Source organism: Myotis davidii, unplaced genomic scaffold (genome assembly GCF_000327345.1).
Source record: "Myotis davidii unplaced genomic scaffold, ASM32734v1 scaffold390, whole genome shotgun sequence".
In the NCBI taxonomy this organism is placed as follows: Eukaryota; Metazoa; Chordata; class Mammalia; order Chiroptera; family Vespertilionidae; genus Myotis; species Myotis davidii.
In genome coordinates, this window is record NW_006282748.1 from 2,243,465 (window position 1) to 2,256,796 (window position 13,332).

At 45.4% G+C, this 13,332-nt stretch overlaps 1 long non-coding RNA gene across 1 annotated transcript; it reads right to left on the reverse strand.

The window, feature by feature from the left end:
* Positions 1 to 668: 668 nt before the first annotated feature.
* LOC102757275 lies at positions 669 to 5,984 on the reverse strand. Its single transcript, XR_435136.2, has 3 exons — positions 2,421 to 5,984; positions 1,344 to 1,469; positions 669 to 741 (listed from the first exon to the last, which is right to left on the reverse strand). It is a non-coding gene; the product is annotated as an uncharacterized LOC102757275 (long non-coding RNA).
* Between the last annotated feature and the right edge of the window lie 7,348 nt (positions 5,985 to 13,332).

Here is a 13,332-nt window from a genome sequence, read left to right on the forward strand (position 1 = left end):
TGGACGCTACTGAGGAGAAACCTGGGCACCGTGTAAAGACCCTCATCTGAGGCCTGCCGACTCCTGTATGAAAAGCACGTGGGTAGAAAAACTCCTGTTGAGTCAAAGTTGTGCTTCTAACTTCCTGATGTGGTCACATGAATGGGGAAGTGTGTGTCCCGCTCGGTGTGCGCTAAGCAGCTCCAACCAGCGTGGCTGAGTCAAGTGGAAAGCGCTTCAAGCTAACATCAAAAGGGGGAAATGGAGAAGCATCTTCAATCAGGGGAGACAGACTCCCCCCGCCCTTCGTATTATAATTCCCTCACTCTCTCGCCACATTTAAACCGCTATAGAAGCTCCCAAGCAAAGTGATAGAACAACATTTGAAAGTTGCCAAGGGAGACCTTCCAGAAAGAGTGAGGTGAGTGAAACACTTGGTCTTCACAGTCCTACCACTTCATCTTGTCTTTGGTCACTGGATTTTTTTTCTCTCTCTCTCCTTCAGCCCTCTTGGTGTTGACAGAAACTGAGGTAGGTGTTTAGGCTTCGTAGCAATGATGGATGAAGTAGATCTATTAAACATTAAAAAAAAATTGAAGAGTTGGCAAGATGGGCCCACAATTTGATGAGCCCTTCAAATGCAAGGCTAACTTGACATACACTTTTACTTGTTGCAAATCTCAGAAGAACATTTATATAAATCTCCATGAAATATTAAAGAAAACCATGTGCCTTTTTGGTGTTGATGCTGCCTTGATCTCACTGAAAAAGAAAAGGAGAAAAACAGAGGGCAAGATAAGACCATAACTATCGCTTGTGTACACTGAATGAAAGAATGCAATATAGAACAGTGGTAGAAAATAAAAAGTCAGCAAGTGACTCATAAGTACAAGCCCTGAAATAGCTCAGCTTTGCATATGTGCGGTAGATCTGCTAACGACTAATGAAATAGAACAATGAATCACTTGGGACTAGATTTAAAAGCTCCAGTGAAGTCCACCTACATTTGTAGAACCAGAAATGCCACTGGCTTTCAGCAAGCATGGCTGTCAGCAGCCTGTGGAACAGGAAAGAAGGCCAGCTACTGGTAAGTGCCATGGCACCAGCCCCCTTCCTTTCTTCTCCCCCTGCCTGTCTGGGGAGCACAGGTGTTCAGTGGTTAAGCCTCAGGGGCCACGCCTCTGCTGAGGTAGGTCTCTCTGGTTCCTCTTCTTCTCTTCTGCCGGCCTCAGGCTGCTGAAGGCTCTTCCCTCTTTCAAGGGGACACCACTCTTTTCCTCTGTGGCTTCACTTCTCCCTCCCCCCGCCTAGAGATGCAGGTGTGCTTGCCTCACCTGGTCTCTGCTCCCACCTCACCTAAGTACCTGTCCTCTCCACCCCGAGACCTCACTGCAGATCAGTTCCGGTAAGCAGGCAGGGAGAGAACAGCAAGTGTGGGGGAGCCATGGGGCTCAGGAAATCTCACCAGCTTCTCACCTCCTGGGCCCTGGCTATGAGACAGGCTGGTAAGCGAGGACAGCGGAACAGGGCAACTGAGACAGGGAGCTAAACAGCAGTTTGCAGCTACCTAGTAAATCCTATCTTCCCTAAACCAGGGACGCTTAAGAGTAAATGGTTTGCACTTCTCCCCAACCAGAGGGTGAACAGCTTAAATCTCCCTACTCAGGGAGACAGATACAGAAATCCAACTAGTGCCATTTGCCAACCACACCCAAGGACAGAGGAAGTTAAGAGAATAAACCTCATTTTGGTCCATCAGCATAAAGCTGACGAATATTCTATTGTGATCCTCCCCTATGACCTCTCTGTCCAGCCTTTAAAATCCCTGAAAACAAAGTCCAGTGTGCCCTCTCCCTCCCAGGAGCACACTCCTGCTTCCCCCGCTTTCCCCCCCGACAGGCATGCATCTCCTAAACTCTGAGGGACCCCATGAGGCTTGCAACCAGGGCAGCCATGGGCAGTGGCAGGTCATCCCAGGCAACCCCCCTGAGCCTGTCCCCAAGGCCCCTTTTCTCTGACTTCTTAGCCAGAGCAGCCCGGCCTGGGCTCACTTCCCAGCCCTTTCTTGTTTCACGCCCCCAGCTTAACGTCCTCTAACCTTCACCTGGACTCCTGTTGTGAGCTTTTTCCTGCACGAAGTCAAGAACCCACACACCCCTGCCAGCCCTAAGCAGACCCGCTCAGGGCCAGGACCCCTTTCCAGAAACAGCCAAAACCCCTGCCCCCCGGAAGTCCCTGGGCCTCTGCACACTCTGAGTTCTCTGTCCTGGATTGTCCCATGAGCACAGAGCTCACCTCTCCCTGGCACTTGCTTGACCACCTGTGCGGCCTTGGGCACATCACTGAACCCCTTTGGGCCTCACGTTTCTACCCCTCAGGTTGTAGTGAGGTTTCAGGAAGATAGTCCCCTTAGCACAGTGCCGGTAGATAGTGGGAATTACCATTAGGACTCTGCCCCAAATCTGGTAGCCACGACCCAGCACCCGAAGGGGTCATGCCTGGCATGGCGGGGCCTCCTGGACTTTGCTCCATCCCTGCAGCCAGCGTCCATTCTGATTGCTCAGCACCCGCGCCTTCCTCGTTGCTAAGCATTTTTCATCTTAATGCTGGTTGTACTATGCGCACGAGAGCAAAGTCAGAGAAGTGTGTGCCACTGGGTCATTAAAGGACAAGACGGGTGAGAGAGAATCCCAGCCGCATGGAGGGATGGGAGGGCGGAGGATGGCAAGGCGGCGCCGTTTGTTTGCAACATGATAGGCAAACAGGATCTTAATGGCTTTCACCATAACAGACACTGTAAGGAAGATCGCTGTTTTGGTCTTCGGTGGTGCCATGACAATGCTACAAACGGGGCTTAAAAACAAAAAGAATTTATTTTCTCCCAATTCGGGTGACCAGAAGTCTGCCCTCCCTCGGAAGGTGCTGTCAGGGCCACGATCCCTCTGTAAACTCTAGGAGAGAATCCCTCCTTTCCTCTTGCCATGTCTGGTGGCCCTGGGTGTTCAAGGGCTTTGCAGCACAGCTCCAGTCCGTACCTCCCTCTTCACAAGGCCTTGCCCCTGTGGGTCTTTGTGCCTCACAGTCCCCTCTGCCTTTCTTTTCCAAGAACATCTGTCATTGGAGTTAGGACCCATTCTAAGTTCAAGATTATATCATCTTGAGATCTTTAATCACATCTGCAAACATTTTTTTTTATTTAATAAAATAAGATCACATTCACAAGTTCTGGGGTTAAGACTTGAACATATCTTTTGGGGGAACCACTAGTTTGTACTATCAGCCCAATACAATGATATGCAAAACCAGTGGCTGGTACACAACTTCATAGATTTTCAGAAGGCTAATTCCACATTGAAGAGTATAATGTAGTAGCCTTGGTTTTTACCCAACATGTTCCTCAGCACCCTTCAGCTGCTCTTTCTCCAGGGGAGAACCTGTCTTTTTCAGCTTCTAAAACCCACTTGCATTCCTTGGGTCATGGCCTCACCTTCCTCCCATCTCTACTTCTATCATCTACTTGTAGATGATAGAAGATATAATCTTGAACTTAGGATGGACTTCTCTGACTCTGGCCTTCTTGCCTCCCTCTTATAAGGACTCTTATGATTACATTAGGCCCACCCAGATACTCCAGAATAATCTTCCCATATCAAGGCCCTTATTTTAATCACATCTGCAAAGTCTCTTTCGCTGTGTATGGCAACATAATCAGGTTCCAGGGATGAAGATGTGGACGTCTTGGGGGCTCTTACTCTGTTGACCACTGTTGGAAACTTAGGTTTTATTCTAAGAGCAAGGAAGTGAAGCCAGCAGAATAAGAATCACAAAGCTGAGGAAGAATCATACTGGGCAGCAGAGACCCAAGGGTTAGTCATGGCCAGAGGATGTAAAAGTTAACATAGTAGACCCCTATGCAATATTTTGAAACTGATGGAATATCTGGTCATGTGTAGGGCAACTAGTATAGAATCTATTTTTTCATAGTCTGTGTTTGTTTGGTCTTTCTCAATTAATCCTTTGAGGTTTCTATGAAGCCCCAAGTCCCAGGACACCTTTGGTTATGTTACAGGTGAAAACCTGGACAAGGTGGACCAAGGATGACTATTTTGGTAAGATTCCAAGCCCACATTGAGCAGGCCAGGGGGACTGTCATTTTAGCAGGTACAGTCCTACAACACCTTATCAAAGCACTGCCCAGAAGGGACAGATCCTAGAACCAATCCAAGAATAAGGAAATGGCCAATTGGCAATAGAAAGAAATGTCACAAAACTACCAGAAATTAAAGAATATAGACTATGTTGATTTCTGGAAAGACTCTATTCACAACACTAAGAAGAAAGAATGCGCAGAATTGTTCATACTGGTTACATTTTTGTAAGGCATAATAAGTTAGTAAAGGGGATAAGGACACATATGTAATACCTTAATCAATAAAGAAAAAATAAATAAATTAGTAAAGATTTGAATAGCCTTTTAAGTTTTCTCTACAGTTTGTGACGTTTATTCAAACATGCTTGTGCTTCTGCCAACACCTTCCCGTCTCTGATGTAGCAGAGTTGCTCAAAACTACCCGCAATGCCCTTCAGCGGCTGTCTTTGGGTTGCCTCTCCTTCTCCTGCCTTCACTGGGTTTCTAATCCCATTCCACCTGGCTTCAGCTCTCTTTACCTACCTCATTGCTCTCTTGTTTCGTTGACCCGTTATAATAAACTTCCCGAGTTCACTGGCTGGCTACCCCGTCTGGGAGTCTTGGTTCCCCTTTCAGAGCTGTGGGTAGGAACCTCAGTGTCCCTGGCAGGCCACTCAGGGTCAGACAAGCCAGGCCAGCCCAGCAGGCCTCACCTCCAAGGAGGGGAGCAGAGAGATCCCATGATAATTCCTTTCCAGAAACACATTGGTTGAAAAAGTTACAGGTTCTTTACCAATCCGCAGGAACACTGTATTCAGTCAGAAAATTTTCACAGCAACCCAAATCTTAGAGCTGACACTGACTCTTGGGATCCAGAAAAGTTGTTATCCGATGACACCTTAAAAGGGAAAAACAAGCAAACAAACATGCCCTTCAGGAGACTGGGAGAAAGACAGCTCGGTTCTGATGTGTAATAATCCCCTATATCAAACTATACAGTAAGGGTGGGGAAGAGGGCAGAATAGCATAACAATTTGAAAACACAGATTCTGGACCCAGATTTTCTGGGCTCAACTCTGCTATTGATGGGCTGCTGCTTTTGGATGTGAGACCTAACAGCTCTTTATGCTCATTTCAACATCTGCTCAATCAGGACAACAGCAGTACCTACCTTACTGAGTCGTTTTGAATAGTGCCTGGGATGCAGCAAGCACTCAGTGTGTGTTAACTGCTAGTGTTTTCATGGAATGTTTTCAACTACATCACCAGTATTGGAAACTGCTGACATAGCCCATCTAGCTTTGTAAGCAAGTGGCACCCGTGCACGGAACCTCACAGAGCAGTTAAATTGTGTCTGTTAACACAAAGCCCCACAAAAGCAGCTTGGTGGTTGCTGGGTAGGAGGCTGAAGCATGTTCTCTCTGGTGCTTGGTTTGTTGGTGAGGCAAGATGCTAATGAGACCACCACTGTAGAGTTAAATCCATCATTCAATCTGTTCTATGACCCAAACTGAAGTCTTTGCTCCTCCAACTATCCCTCAGGCATATGCCATTGGCTCTAAAAACGCTTGGCAACCATTATTGGCTATTTTTGGACTAAGGTCACTATTATTAATTGCCACAGTTCCATGGGCAACCTATGATGGGTTATTAGGACCCCCTTCCTGAATGAATAAGAATATATTTTGCCATCAACAGAATTGGGTAAAGGTAATTCAAAGACAAAGAGAATTCCTATAAGGACATACTAATACACAACTTCAAAGTGTACTTCCAAACAAATTACTCCATAAAAGAGGCAGAAAGAGACCTGCTTGCATAATCTTGGATAGTTGGATAAGTCTGTTTCACTTCACCAACTGAAGTTTCTGTTTCCTTATCAGCAGGGGGGGCGGGGGTGGCTGGGGCTGGCGGGGGTGGGATGGTATCTCATTATAGTTTTGATTTGTAATTTCCCTAATGCCAGTGAGGTTTAACATCTTTTCATCTATCTATTGGATGTTCGTATGGGTTGGGGCTGGCGGGGTGGCGGAGGGGAGGGAAGGAGATAGTGGCCTAGATCAGCCTTATTAGAAAGCAAATCCTTCTCCACAAGGAATGCCTGGATCTCACAGTTATTAGAAGCACTGTCCTAGAGCATCTATAATGAGGCCTGGCTCATTTACGGTGCCCCCAGGGCACCAGCAGCCCACCTGGCTTGGACAAAGTTTTCCTTCCTCCTCAAGGCTCACACAGCACGGCCTCCCCTCAGCCCTCCTCTATGCCCTTGGGCCTAGAGCAGTGGTTCTCAACCTTCCCAATGCCGCGACCCTTTAATACAGTTCCTCATGTTGTGGTGACCCCCAACCATAAAATTACTTTCGTTGCTACTTCATCACTGTAATTTTGCTACTGTTATGAATGTAAATATCTGATATGCAGGATGTATTTTCATTGTTACAAATTGAACATAAAGCATAGTTGATTAATCACAAAAACAATATGTAATTATATATTTGTTTTCTGATGGTCTTAGGCGACCCCTGTGAAAGGGTTGTTCGACTCCCAAAGGGGTCGCGACCCACAGGTTGAGAACTCACACATTAGTCTTTAATCACCTCTCTGATACCGTGAGAAAATGCGTACACTCACTTTTTTAAAGAACATTTTTAATATCAGCTTTGCTAAGGTACAATTTATACACCATAAAATTTGTCCTTTTGCCCTAACCAGTTTTGCTCAGTGAGTAGAGCATCAGCCTGCAGACTGAAGGGTTTCAGGTTCGATTCACATCAAGGGCATGTACCTTGGTTGCAGGCACATCCCCAGTAGGGAGTGTGCAGGAGGCAGCTGATCGATGTTTCTCTTTCATTGATGTTCCTAACTCTCTATCCCTCTCCCTTCCTCTCTGTAAAAAAAAATCAATAAAATATATATATTTTTAAAATTTTCCTTTTAAAATAACATTTTTAAGATATATTTCTATTGGTTTCAGAGAGGAAGGGAGAGGGAGAGATAGAAACATCAACGATGAGAGAGAATCATTGATCGGCTGCCTCCTGCACACCCCACACTGGGGATGGAGCCCAAAACCCGACATGTGCCCTGACTGGGAATCAAACCGTGACCTTCTGGATCCTAGGTCGATGCTCAACCACTGAGCCACACCAGCTGGGCACGCATCATTTCTTTCTTCGCCATCATGATGTTACGCTTGTCAGTAGAGAGTGCTGGAGAAACGTGGCACAAGGGTTTTGCTTCCTGGTTCCAGCATGTTCCATGGCAATGCGGGCCACTCCTTCAGTGTCTGGCTCTTGCAACATTGATGCCTTCGCTAGCATCTGGGTCCTTCAGCAGCACCTAGCAGCCCAGTTTATCATGGCACCTCCCTCAGGTAAGCGTTCTCATATACAGCTTTCCCCAGCATCCTAGAGAACGAATTCCCAGCAAGTTCCGCTGGAATGGTGTGGGCGTGACTTGTCTGTCCATCAGTAAGACACAGCTGTGCCCGCTCCAACAAGGTTGGATCTCAAATGGGGGTGGGGATATGGAAGTGCCTGGCTCTCTACATCTGCTATTCCTGCTTCTTTGGAACTCATTTTACTTCTTGCTAGCCAATTCCTTATTAACTAATTGCCTGTTACAGTTAATAATTCTTTAGGTTAAACTTTGATCTAATGTTCAAATGATCAAGTGGCTCCTCTCTTCCTGACGAGCACTGCAGGACACAGATGACAAGTGAGACCAGGCTCTGATGGCATTGACTGGGCCAGAAGCCACCTCTTCCTCTGGGCTCTTCAGTTACATAAGTCAACACTACTTTTTCTTTATTTGAGCCATTTTGAGTTGGGTTTCTACCTCTAGCAGAATCTCAATTACATAAACCACAAAAGGAGAAGGAACAATGAAGGTTTACCCATCAAAATGTCATCTACTTAGTCCTGGCTGGTTTGGCTCAGTGGAGAGCGTTGGCCTGCAGGCTGAGGGGTCCTGAGTTCGATTCCAGTCAAGGGCACATGCCAGGGTTCCCAGTGGGGGGCCTGCAGGAGGCAGTGATCGGTGATTCTCTCTCATTATTGATGTTTCTGTTTCTCTCTCTCCCTCTCTGAAATCAATAAAAATACATTTTAAAAAATGTCATCTACTTTGGCGGCAGTATGAGAACTATTTACATTTCCACTGTGTGAAGGAAAAATTTGAATGTTAAGGTCAGTTTGAATTGTAGGACCATACTATACCAAACGGAACCAATGGGGGAGACATGATCTCAGTTCATTGTGAAAGCATGAGGAAGGACCTGCCAGCAATTCAGTGGAATGAACTGCCTTGTCCATGGCGAGGGCCCTCTCCCTGGTGGTGTTGGGGGAAAGGGGGAACAGTCACACTCAGGTATGCTATGGAAGAGATTATTGCACTGGGTGGGAAATGCAACTAAATGACCTATGAAGTTCCTCCCAGATCTAAATTCTGCTATTAGGTTTGTGAAAATCCCTTAGCCCCAACCCCATCAGACAGTCCCAGTTAGGAGAAAACCAGACAAGGACTACATTGTGTATCATGTGAATCCCTCGGGACCGGAACTTTGGGTACAGCCGGATGTTATCATTCTGATGCAAAGAAAAAGGACTAAGTCACCAGATAGGTGTGTCTAAATGAGACTTCTTGGCCCTGCTAAGAACACAATGTATGGCATGAAAACAGGAAAGCAATTACTGTAAATAAAATCACTCTGAAAGTAAGTGTATTTATTATTATTATTGTTATTATTTTGGATTACAACAGGCCTCTATTTTACCCTTATGACACCTATCAGTCCATCCCAAAGCTTTCTCAGTTTCTCTCCCTCCTCTTCCCCTCCTAAAAGTCCCCTCAGTGTTTTTACCCCATCCTCCCTGCAGGTCTTCATCGGAGTAGAACACCCTGCTACCATCTCCCTTCACCCTTGCAGGCAGGGTCTTGGGCGAAAATAAGCATATTTAAACACTTAATTTTAATTTGGCTTAAGCATATTTATCTGACTCAGAATTAGATTGCTTAATGGGTAGGTAAATATAAAGGGTTCCAAGATCCCAGCTTCACACAAGGTATGGAACATTAAGCTGGAAGGCAGCCAACATTGATTCTGTTCCTGCTTTTTATAGTGACCTTGGGACAAGGGGGTGGGGTGGAGGGGAAGAAGAAAAAGAACTTGATTTTGCTGAGCTTTGGCTTATCCCAGTACACGAATAAAAAAAAATTAAAAAAAACAATAGTCACACCCCCATCACAGAGTTTGTGAAAGTTAAACAGGAAATGCCTACAAAAATAGAAAACAATGTATTCATTATGAACATAATAGGTATTTTTAGTCAGAATCTTTTAATGCAAAGGTTTTGGGGCATAAGTTATACTGAAAGCTGTATTATTTAGTTATTTCCCAACACCCTCTGAAATAATGTAACTTTTAAAGCTATCCAATCAAAACCTAGCTAGTTCTAACACATAAGTTGGTTTAACATATACCAAAAAAACCCAAAACAAACATAGCAAGTGAAACTGAAACCTATAGAAAATCAGTAACAGTGGACTCAAAGGCATAATGTACCCAGGAAGTCAGAGGCAACTTTATATGGAGTAGTCCTAGACCAAACATGTCAGCAAATCAGATCATTCTTTTTCACTTTAAATAATTTTTTCCTTGTCTGTCAGGGGAAAATATCCAACCACTGCTCCATCACAGGTTTTGTGGAGCAAAACTTGCTTTCAAGTTTAATCACTTGCTTTGTCCTTCTATTTGCTCTTGTTCTATTTAATTTTTTTGTATGCAGACCGCATCCTGAAGGGAAAATCATTTTTAAACCTAATTCTTACGGATATCCTCACCCCGGGAACGTTTTGTGATTGCTTATTTACTCCTTACACAGCGGGAGGAAAGGCAGGAACTGGTTAGAGGCAAGAAGGGTCGGGACGGCCCCAGAATTAAACCTTCAGTGTCTGGTCCATGGATAGATCTATCCATGTTCAAGTCACTCCAAAGCCTCATGTATGATTTAGGGGTCATCATCTGCTGCCCAGACCATCACAGAAGAGCCTCAACACTCTGCAGCTGAAGGGAAGGGGCTTGGGAAACCACATTTGCGATGTTCTCCTAAAGCCTGGAGCTGTGAGAGGAGACCAAAGAAAGCATCGGTGATCACTTGCAGATGCTTTATTATAGGAAACTAGAGGCCTGGTGCACAGGTTCATACACATTGAAAGTAAATTAATTAGAAGGTGGCTGGCGGGGCAGGACTGGGAGAGACGGGATGGACACACCCTGGAGCCAACCTCCTGTGGGCCCTCCCTGGCCGGCCACACCTGGGAGACACCGGTACTCAAAGGGCATCTGCTGAGTGGGGTTCCTTGGCCTGGCCTGCGGGGATCAGGCCAAAACCCACAGTCCGACATCCCCCGAGGGGTCCCAGAGTGCGAGAGGGCACTCTGCAAAGTTGCTTTTGCTTGGCAGCTCTTGCGTTAAGGGTCTGCCCTCTGGTGGTCGTTGTGTGTCATAGCTACTGGTCGGACAGTCAGCTTTTACACACACACACACTTTGGAGATGAGACAGAAGTGGGGTGGTTAGGCATAAGTAGAACTCAACTCCAAAGGTGGGTGTGTGCCTCCTGCAAGCGCCAGTGTGAAGGCTTGGGGCCCTGTAACCTGGAGTGAAAAGATGGGGAAGGTGGAGCACCCAAGAGGTGGGTCTGCAGAGACCATTGTTAGAGGAGCTCTCCTCTCTGTTTAGAATAGGAAAGGTAGCAGGAACTCGGCACAGCTAACCTCTTGCACGAACCATAGAAATGCTGGCCAGTCAGGGGCATCGAGGGAGTGGGATGTGGAGGCTGACACGGGGAGCGCAGCCATTTTTGTTGGCTAGCAACTCAGGAGAGTGGTGGCTGGGGTGGTCCATAGAACGCACCCTGAGAGGGAAGCCGGCATTCAAGGAAACCAAATCTCTCTGGATTGGGGTGGTGCCCCCACGGCGTGGTGGCACAGACATATGAAGAAAGGCCTCAATTATACTAAAGACTTTGAGGTCTCCATGTTGGAGGATGGATCTGACTGAAATCTACCATTCCTTGTGCGGACCCTGGTGGCTAACTGGGCTCAAATTTTTAAAAACAGAGCCTAGCATGTATTTCTACACAGAATCCGGTCACCCACTTTGCACTTCAGAGAAGCCCATGAACTCCCTGCCCCTGCACTGAACTCCCTGCCGGCACGGTGTTTCTGCCATCTGAGCCAGCCCTTATACAAGAGTTCCTGGAATCCTATTTCCACGAATAAGACTGAGGCTTTCTCCACCCAATGGGAGCTGCCCAGCTATAGGGTCCTTCAACATCTTCACCAAACAGAGCAGCTCCACTCTGACTAATCAGAAATTACCTTTTCAACCAATCAACTGCATGTATCTGGAGTCCTCATTTGCATGAGAACTGACCAATCAGGGACCAGAGGCAGGACCTTCTGTCCATATAAGCTCCCTCCACTCTGGCTATGGAAGCACACCTTTCCTTTCCAGCGAAGGCGGAAGACTGCATTTTCCTAGCTGTGCTAACACACACCTGAGCTGTCTTCCCGGAGTGGAGCAGAGTAGACCAGCACAGTGCAAAGTGATGGGTCTGCAGTGGAGCAGAGCTGTCTAGCTGGAGAGGGGCCTGGCCCCAAAAGCATGGCTACACTTTACTACAGAAAAAGTTACATATTTAATAATTTATTGTGCCAAATGCCACTCCTTTTGTTTTTGAACAAATTCTTTTATCTGGTACCGATATGATAAGAAAATTCATGTCCATTGAAGGTTCCTAACTTTTAAGAAATAACTTTCCAGTTGCTCAAGAAGTATATGTTCATTACAAGAAAAAGGTAGAGTGGTGTCCAAGTTACTTAACATATTCTCACAGTCACTCCCCCAACTCCTCTCCCATTCTTCCAACTCACTTCCAATATCCCTCCCAGTTCTGGGTGCATGTGGTTTTGTGCCTGGTCCTCCTTACAGGCACAGACAGTAGGATGCTTTGTTTTCAATACCTGTCTGCATGTTTACAACTCTGTAGACCTTTCTGGACAAGATAATCGATTAGGTCAAGCATCTGCAGAGATGTCCTACTTATGAGCTCAACAAATCTAAGGGCACCTAGAGATTTGCTGACACAGGCAAAATATCAACTCCCAAGTCTTTTATCTTAATTCCAAATGTTTCACTAGACCAGGAGATGTGGCTACTTTATATTCACAAACTTATTTACTAAGGACTCTGAACATTATTACATTGTTTTCACTTTAGAGCCAAAAATTAAGTCTTGACACAGGCTATCCATTCTGCCTTTGCTGGTACTGCTCCCTCTGCCAGGCCTTCCCATCTACACCGTCCCCAAACCCTGGCTCCTACCCAACTTTCTTGACACTTCCCACATGCCATTTCCTTTGGGAAACCTTTTTCCTCCAAAGTGGTGCTGTGCCCCTCATGCATACACCACCCAGTGACCAGCACTTCACATCTATTTCCTTTGCCTACTTCCCTCCCACCTAATTTATAGTTGGAATTTATGTAGTAACCATACCTTTTTAAACCTAATTTGTGCCTAAAATTTATGTAGTAAATCTTGGCAATTTATTTTACCATTTCAAGAATGGTAAAGATACATGGGTTGGGCTTTGGCATTAATTAAAGTAATGTAGGTTTGGCATCCAGCTCTAGTACTAATGGCTGTGTGACCTTGAACTTAACATCTCTCGAGGCAGTTTTATCATTTCGAAAATAAAGACCTACTTCTCTGTGAAGATTAATTCATAAGAGTGCAGAGCACACCACCTGTCCAACTCATGCTTGGTGTTAGCTGCTGTTGAAGTTCTCAAGAGTAATTTAATTTCATCAACAGGAGAGATTTAACTAAAAGGAGGTAAAGAATAATGTCAGTTGATTGGGAACTACCCAAAATATATTTCATAATAATATGCAACTTGACCTACATTGAGATTAACCTGTAATTTGTACTTAACATTTGTAATTTATTACACTCCACAGAATCAGTATCAAAATACATCTTAAATGGTTTGAAAATGTATCTGACTCCTTTAAAATGCTCTAATAAAAAAACCCAGAGATGTGAAAAATGAAAAAGAATGTTGGCATCATCTAAGTATCTTTTATGCCAGGAAATGAACAGAAGAGTAGTGTCTCTGAATAAGATTCCATCTTAATCTCTAGGAAACTGGAAACTTCAGT